The sequence below is a fragment of the Herpailurus yagouaroundi genome, unplaced genomic scaffold (assembly GCF_014898765.1).
Source record: "Herpailurus yagouaroundi ecotype Mexico unplaced genomic scaffold, PumYag 188, whole genome shotgun sequence".
Classification (NCBI taxonomy): Eukaryota; Metazoa; Chordata; class Mammalia; order Carnivora; family Felidae; genus Herpailurus; species Herpailurus yagouaroundi.
In genome coordinates this window covers 4,010,734-4,019,610 of record NW_024412419.1, presented here as the reverse complement: position 1 = coordinate 4,019,610, position 8,877 = coordinate 4,010,734, and positions in this window count along the sequence as shown.

Genomic DNA, 8,877 nt, shown 5'->3' with positions numbered 1-8,877 from the left:
GAGCACGTGAACGAGTTCTAGGCTTGAGGATCCGTCAGGAGGACAAAGTTCTGATGCTACTGCCTTTTACTTGCCCGTCACAGGGGTTCTTATCTGAGGGGCACATGTCAGAATCACCTGAGGCTGTGAGAACGCGGTGCCCAGAGGACACGAAGGCCCCGTGACGCTGGGGAGCTGTGGCACACACAGCCCGGGCACTGGCGGGCTTCGGAGGCTCCCAGAGTCAGCGGTGACCGCTCCAGGGGGAGGTGTGAGGGCTCGACCACCGGTGCCCAAATCGCACCCCAGTGCCCCCCTCTCCCACCACGGCATGACCTCTCGGGCCTCTGTGTCAATTCCCTAGAGCCTGTCAAGGGTCTCCGAACAGGCGGGGCGGGGGCCGGAGGTGAGTCGGGTGACGGTTTCCCGGGCACTGCTCCTCCTAAGAACGCCCGTCGCTCTCTTCAAACCAGCTCCGAGGGGTGCGTGCAGGCAGCGTGTCCCAGCACTCGGGCTCGGCGACCTCGGGTCTCAGCGTGTTTGTACATCTGGGGGGGAGCGAGGAGTCCCCGCCTGTCGGGCAGCGGAATCCGAGGCTGGAAACGCCAGCAGCGGAGCCCCCGTGGGCACGTCCGCACCGCGCAGAGTCCCCAGCCCCCAGCCTGGTGGCGCTGTCCTCGCGTGATCAGGACGGGGGTGTTCAGACGGGGTCAGGGCCGCAGGGGGCTGGACATGGTGCCCAGAGGTGGCTTTGCGCTGACTCTGACCGCCAGACCTGGGTCACGCTCTGTCCCCGATGCTGTCTCTCGGGGGACCTCATGCACCTGAGTCAGGGAAGGGGCGTCTCGGGGTGAATACGTGTTGGGAGGAAACGGGACACACGGCAGAGAAGGGTTCAAACGCGGGGGAGGGGGCTCGTGAACACTGCGCACTCTTTCTGGAGCCACAGAAGGGCGTGGAGATTAGGATTTTTTTTAATGTGTATTTATTTTTGAGAGCCAGTGGGGGAGGGGCAGAGAGAGCGAGAGAGCGAGAGAGACCAGAATCCGAAGCAGGCTCCGAGCCGTCCACCCGGAACCCTACACGGGGCTCAGACTCACAAACCGGGAGACCGCGACCTGAGCCGAGGTCGGACGCTCAACCAACTGAGCCACCCCGGCGGCCCCGTGGCACGGAGATGTTTCAAGCAAGGGAGCAACGTGCTCGAAGTTTCCAATTCGGAAGCTCTCCCGCAGGACTGAGGTGTAAAACAGGGCGGGTAGGGGCTGGAAAATGACTATCTCACCACGGAAGGCGCTGAGCACATGCTAGTTAAGGAAGCCGTGCGAATTCTGGCCCCCTTGTGAACTGGCCTGCGTTTTGGCCGCGGCCTCACCAGCAGCATCTGGAAAGCCGGCTCGTCTCTCTCGGGTCAAGGTCCCAGTCCCAGCCTCCCACCCAGCTGTCGTCACCTTCAACGCAACATCGGCACCGGGTACTTGGATTTTCACACCCGCCTCCCCGCCCCGGGCTCCTGTGGCCCCTCCCACCCACCCGCCACGCTGGGGAGGGGGTCGCTGCCTCCTGTGTCCCCAGAGCACAGCACCAAGCCCCTTCCAGGGAGCTCCATCGCCAACTCAGCACGATCCCGGGTGGGGGACAGCGTGAAGAAGGAATGTCGGCAAGGGCACGAGCTGGCCTGGCGGCACCCTGGTGAGAATCGGAGCCCTGCTTCGCAGGTAGGTCCGTGTCACCAGTACCCCGGGTCACCATGGACAGATCAGTTCCTCTCTCTCCTCCCACCTTCCTGACCCATCGTCCGACTGTGGCCAGGCTTCTTCCTCTTGTGAAAAGAGAAATAAAAAATGATTCTACGAATTAATTCACAGAACCTGACCCTAAATATATGCTGAAGGCTGGAAGTCCTCAGTGTGGATCGACGCCCGTCCGGATTTGGCCTCAAATCAGCCTTGTATTCTCGCCTCTCCACACCCCCCACTAATGCAATATAGGGTTTCTGGCCCTGAAAGGAAGGCACTGGGGCTTTGAAATCCGTTTCGTTTTTTGTAAACTGGGCAGATGCGTTACTATTCTGACGTGCTTCTTCGTCTAGACTGGGAGCACTTTGACAAGAAGAAAAACAAAACAAAACAAAACAAAATCTTGTCTCATATCTAACTTAACACCTCAAATATAGTAGGCGATCGGTGATTGTCAGTTGAATCGGATAGATTGGTTTTAAATTCATTTTTAGAGAAACGACTCTTTTTAAAACACACAGAAGTCACATACATCGCATCACCATCCTCGACATAGATTTATGATGAGATATCAGAAATCGTTTCTTTGTTTCTCCCCGAAACCAACGATTATCCGCCCCCCCCCCCCCACTCACTGGCTTTGTTTTCTGGGAAACATGGTACCCATATCATCACACATTGAGCACTCGACCCCAGTGCTTATTAATTTTGAACAGAAGTCGTTGCCTTGTGAATGAGGTTTGGGATCCTGGTACCGATTCATCTCGCTTTTGGGTTGTCCAGTCTACTCCACAGACCTACATTACGTGTGTAAAGTCACATAGCACCCAAGTGGCCACATGAGGTCCTCAGGTGTGCTCTGTCCCCTGACTTGGTCCCCTCATGATGATGCTCCGTGTCTCCCTGGGCTGTTTCTGGAAGGCTGGGAAACGCAAGCGTGTTTGTTTGCAAACAAGGTAGGGAGCATCAGAAGGAAAACAAGCTGTAACTGCCCCCATGAAACCACCTTTCTGGAAGCCTAGAGTCCGGTGTGTTGACCGTAAACTGTATTGCGATGGCCCAGCCAAGTGGAGGAAGCAACAGTCAAAATATCACGTGTAGGAAGTATGTGCCCGAGTCAGGGAGGGACCAAACCCGCAGGAAGGTCTCTCAGGTAACCGTTGAAGTATCTGTACGATCCAAGGTGATAGGATCCCTGTTCATAAATCACAAAACTGGAGCCTATGAAAAAAAATAACAATTTCCCTGAATCTCTGAAGGGGCGGAGTGGGGGTATGCACCTGGATTAGCTCTACCTGTGGGAGAGCCCCAAGGACGTGGCCACAGAGAAATCTGTCCTTCCAGGAGGAAGTGGGGAAAAAGCCCGATTGCAATCCAACTTCTATATACAAAGGGAAGTTGGCATAGCTTCCAGTTTTAATTTTCTTATTTTGGTTAATGGTTATTTATTTTTCAGAGAGAGAGAGAGAGATTGGGAGGGAGAATGAGCCCGGGAGGGGCAGAGAGGGAGACCCAGAATCCGAAGCAGGCTCCAGGCTCCGAGCTGTCAGCACAGAGCCCGACGTGGGGTGTTAACCCAGGAACCGTGAGATCATGACCTGAGCCGAAGTCAGATGCTCAACCGACTGAGCCCCCCGGGCGCCCCTAGGATAGCTTCCAGTCTTTAAAGTCAGGAGATCCTCAGGAGGCACAGGGATGTTGGAGAATTAGCAAGGACTCTTGCCTTGTCTTTCTAGCCCAGCAGCTGCTCAGCAAAGCTCTGTTTCCCTGCATCTTCTACCCCTCGTGGACCCTCACCTCTGCCTTCTCAGACCACAAGAGTCCCAGCGCCCCTATAAGGGACCCTCTGCTCTGATGGCACACCCCCGCCTGATGCTGGATGCTGTGCTGTGTGCCGATCCCTGTAACCTGCCCTGTGCTGGGAGGCAGTTGGGGGGAGGCGGGGGGGTCCCAGTCTGGGCCAGGAATGAGGGCCATGGCCAACCACACCGGGACTTGACCTTGGGCAAGGCGTTCCATGTCCTTGAGCCTCAGGTGGTTTCTCACCTTCAGAAATCAACCGTTGGGGTCAGACCTGAGGATCTATCTCTAAGGGCCTCGCGTGTCCAGCTCCAGAGTCCTGAGGACGAGTCTGCCCGGCCGTCCACTCCCCCACCCCCTCGCCCTCACCAGAGGGCTTTTCCCAGTGGCCCCTCGTGGTTGGCCCGTGGGGCCCGGCCTGGAGCTGAGTCTGGGGCGGGGGCTGGGGCTGCCACCCCCCCCCCTTCTCCGCCTCAGCACCCCTCCCCTCCGGAGCAACCAGCCTGGCCTCCCAGCTCCCCACCTTGAGGGGCGACTTCTTCAGGCCTCGTGTCCTGTCATCATTCCTTGGCCTTCGTGCAGCCCTGTCGGAGTGTTTCTCTTAGAGGCACGCATCCAAATGACGGTGTAAAACAAGGAAAATTCTAGCCCTTTGAGGCCCGTGACAGCTGGCGGCTCAGAGCCTCCTGCAGCCACGCGGGGGGCTCCTCCCCTCCCTGAGCGAAGCCATACAACAGCTCAGGTGAAGGCAGCGCCATCCTGCCCCAGCGACGATCCCCAGGCAGCCTTTCCCCACACAGCCCAGGCCCCTCCGTCCGTTCTCCCCATGGTCTCTACCTCTGCCCCTTCGCCCCGTGTGGGCAGCCTCCCCCTCACCCCTGCTACGGTTTTCTCCCTCGCTTCACTGTCCCTGGTTCAGACGACAGGCCCTCTGGCCGCCTCTCACGGCGGGCCTGTCTGCAATGTGACGTGGACGTCAGCCCGGGCGGTCGAGCTGGCCCCTCCCCTGTCGCGTCCCTCCTGCGTCCCCAGTGCCCCCACCGCTTGCCCTGTCCCCGTGCTGCCCCGTGATTACCGAGGACAGGATGGCGGGTTCTTGTCCGATCAGAGGAGACCCCCCCCAGCCAGAGGGACCTCGTTTCACTCAACAAAACTGGCTCCTCGGGCACCTGTGGCAAGTAAAACGCACTCGTCAGAAATATTCTGAAAGTCAGCCAGGTGCGCGTCATTCATCGGCCGCTTTCTTGACGGTCACATCTCGGCGGAAGAGTAGTAACGCGCTCAGGGTCTGCCATCCCAGAAAAACCACCCTGAGCAGCGGGGACCGGATGGTCTGGGGGTGGGGGGAAGACGAATTAGGGGGAAGGGTGACTCAAAATAAAGCGAACAAATACACAGACAAGAAGACACATCTGGAAGAGGAAGGACGTCTCTCCTGCAGCTTCTGTCTCCTGGACTCAGGCTGAGAGCCACAGCCAGAGAGAGGGACGCCGCGGCAAAGCACCTTCCGGAAGCAGCCAGGGCCACGTCACCCGTCTCAGAGACTGCTGTGCCCAGACACGTGTGGAGGGGCCTGGAGTGTCCCTCCGCTGTGTGGTTTCACCATGGCGTAGGGCCTGGCCGTCCCCGCAGGAGGCTCACAGAAGGGGAAAGCCTGCATGTGCTGGGCCCTGCTTCTGTTTTTTTTTTTTTTTTTTTTAAGTTTATTTACTTATTTTGAAAGAAAGCAAGCAGCGGAGGGACAGAGAGAGAGAGAGAGAGAGAGAATCCCAAGCAGGCTCCACGCTCAGCACAGACCCCGGTGTGAGCCTCGAACTCACCACAGTGAGATCATGACACGAGCCAAAACCAAGAGCCAGATGCTCAACTGACTGAGCCACCCAGATGCCCCCGTGCGCCCTGTTTCTTACATGTCCTGGTCAGCAAGAGGCAAATATCAACTCCACTTAGAATCCATTTGGAGACCTGCTCAGGCCTGTGGTCAAACATAGAGGTCAGGGACACTGGGAGGAAACATCTTGGCATCCCAGACCCCGTGCTCGATGGCTGAAAAAGATTAAATAAAATCAAGGTCCAGAATATGCTTAGTAAGATGGGAACACACTTACAATGTTCAATATCCTGTTGTTTTAAAAATAAGGGTACCGGGTTGTAGAAATGTCAGGAGGTTTTTCTTCCCGTAACACTTTTCCAACTCTACATCCCTGCTTCACCATTTGTAAAGCACCTTCTCCTCTGCTTTGTGTTCTCTTCATTTATTGTGCTGGGGAAAGAGCTCTGTGAACCCCTCCCCACCCCCCTCACCCCCGTCTGGGCGATGTCTTAACCCCGCAGAAGGGATCTGGGCGTCTGATGATGGCACTGAGATCATAGACAAGCCAATTGGCAGTGAAGCTTGGACGGTGGAGCATGAAGGGAGGGAAGAAACATGGGGATGAAAGAGGCAGAAAATATGTAATTACAAATCCTCGCGATCCGTGCAGACCAGAAAAATGGGCTGCTGAGGGGCTCTTGCGAATTGGCATTACTATTGAAACCCCACGCTATCTGTTAGGATCGTAAATGCTGGGGGCCTAGCAAAATGTCATTTTTGTTCTTCTTTACAAATAAGGGAAGGTTTTCTTTTCTTTTTTTTTTTTTTTTTTTTTAAGGTCTCTTTAAGAGGCACAAATAGCAGGAGGGACGGAGGAGAAAATCCACTGCAAATGGACGGGCCTGTTAATGGAGGGCAAGCAGCGGCTCCCCACCAGCCCGTCTCCAAGGCAACGGCGAGGCCGGGGGCCCCTGCCTCTGTTCCCTGGGCCGGGTGCCTCTTGTGCAGAGGAGGATGGAGAGAGGGTGGCCGCGGCTCTGTGCCCCTGCATTGTCCCGCTCACCGTGCAGGGAGGGGAGCCTCTGATGCACGAGGGCCCTCTGCCCAGCACCCTGGACAGCCCCCCCACCAATTGCAGGGCACTGACCCCACCCCCTGCACAGCGGGACACTTTCTAAAGCTCCCACCACAAAGTGCGTTGGCCTTTTGGCTAGAAAGGGGCATTTCCTTTCATTGCCGATGAATCCTGCAATCACAGATTCTTATGTTTGCGAACGACATTGCAAACCATCGTTTCCAGCCTTCCCCCGGGGAATCTGAGCAGAAGGTGCTAAGGGTCTTCCCTTAGGTCCCTGGGAGCTGCCCTGACAAGACAGACGTCAAGACTAGGGAGCCCCGGCCCCTTTGAAGCCGGCATTTGGTGAGATGAGAATATGAGGAGAAAACTAATGGAGGAAGAATCCGATGCCAGACGGAGGGGTGGGGGGGGGTTGAGCGGCACATCGCGTGGAACACGAGGAGCACAGGAGCCTGTGGCTGTGGCAGTCACGATTGAGATCCTTCCAGAAATCAGAGGGCCTAGAGACAGGATGGCCAATTTAAAAGGCGGGAGTAATTATCAAGAAAAAAATGCCAAGGACATAAACCAGAGCCGTGTGTTTAGGTCTCAAAAACACTGGGCAGGTGAGCAACACTAGGGAAGCGTAATGGGCCAGGCAACTTTATCATCTCTTGTGCCTTTTGAGAATTGTGTGTGTGTGTGTGTGTGTGTGTGTGTGTGTGTGTGTTTAAGTTTAAGACCGATCATCAGAAGCCTGATTGCAGAAGTAATGTGATGTGACTAATGATTCTGCATAATGAATGACCTTGCTATCAATCAGCAGGAAGCCAGCTTTGGAGGAAAAGTCTTTGAGCCCTCAAATATGTGAGGCCCTGACTTCTGATTGCAACCCATCTATCCCCGCGGCCTCCTGCAAGAGGCAGGTCCCAGAAGCCAGGGACTCAGAAGAGATTCGCAGAAACGGGCATAGCTCCCCTCTCTCTACAAAGCTTAGCTGACGCGTGAGAAAGGTCATCTCACCCGGCACAAGTTTGTGAAACCTCAGCCCGAATATCGTCTGTGTCTTCCTTACGGGACATCTCTCAATGCAGAGAGTTTTACAGGAGTTGCCACCTGTCAAAACGCGGGCGTTGGCTTAACCGTTCAAAACAGAAAACTGCCGTAGTGATACAGGAAGATAATCAAGGGCTGGACGCTCAAAGAATGTTCAAGGTTCTTAAGAGAGCAAGACAGGAGTGTGCCGATGCACGGACAACAGGCTCTGTCAGCCGAGTCCGTTACAACTTGGAAAATGTCAGCGGCGGGCCAGTGTGAATTGCGGTGCTCACAGCGGCTGGGCCGGTCGCGGTAAGGACAGAGCCCACCACAGAGATGGAAGGCGGGGCCAATGTCAGGCAGACATCCCCAGTCGGGGTGAGAAGGTCAATAATTCTCCAAGGAGCTGCAGGCAAAAACGTAGGGGACATGCGGGACCCAAACATTTTCAAAATCTTCTCTTATCGCTGAGCTACGTTGTCCCGATGTGAGTCTGGCGTCTTCGCGTGCTTTCTTTCCTAAACCACCCGACGTGCCGCGTGTCTTTGCTTTGCTTCCTCGCCCACCTTGGGAAGACACAGCAGCAGGTGTTCAAGCCCCCCGTGCTCTAGGGTAGGCGATGTCTGTGCTCTTGTCTTAACCCTCAGAACGACGCACAGCCCAGGGTCTTTGTTTGTTTTCCAGGAAAAGCAAGTGACCTTTTATTTAAAAAATAAATGAAATAAAATAAATGCCGTCAGCTTATGTGGGGGTCAAGCATGACAAATGGCCGGGCTGCGGGGGGTTTTCCCCTCTCATTTTCTTAACTGTCACTTTTAATTGGCCTTTCCTGATGCTTGGTCCCCGATATGTGGGAGCCATTGCTAATGATGACTTAAACTATTTTAACAACAAGGAGAGGAGGACAGAGGAGAGTTTCCCTTCCAACACAATACCCGGCAGAAAATGGACTTCTTTTTCAACACGATCAGCGTCAGGTGGGCGACCTCCCTGAGTGACGCCCAGCCAGGTCAAGAACCAGGTTCCACACAGTGGATATGTTCTTCCTGTCACTTGAGGACAGAGATTGACGTTTAAAATGGCTGCTCTGATGTTCATGTTGTTAAACTCCCTTCCTTTCTAAGCGACCTGTTTGAATGCAGCGGCTGTCAGTCTGTTTCATCGTCTCCTGCCGACGTCTGCCTTGTCAGAGCTCATGGAAGCTGGCAGAATTGAGGCGGGGAGGGACAGGTGATTGAGAAGCAGGAGGTGGAGGTCTCTGGAGGAAGGGTCCGTCTGTGCGGTGACCAGCGTGGCCCCAGAGGTGGCCTGTCAGCGCCGACGGCCGCTTTCCGCCTCCTGCACAGGCCTCTGCAAATTAGTCAAAGCCCGTGCACATTCAGAAATCACGGCATCCCACTGGTTTATTATTTCCATTTAGCCCCTGTATGCACAGTCAACCCATTCTTTGA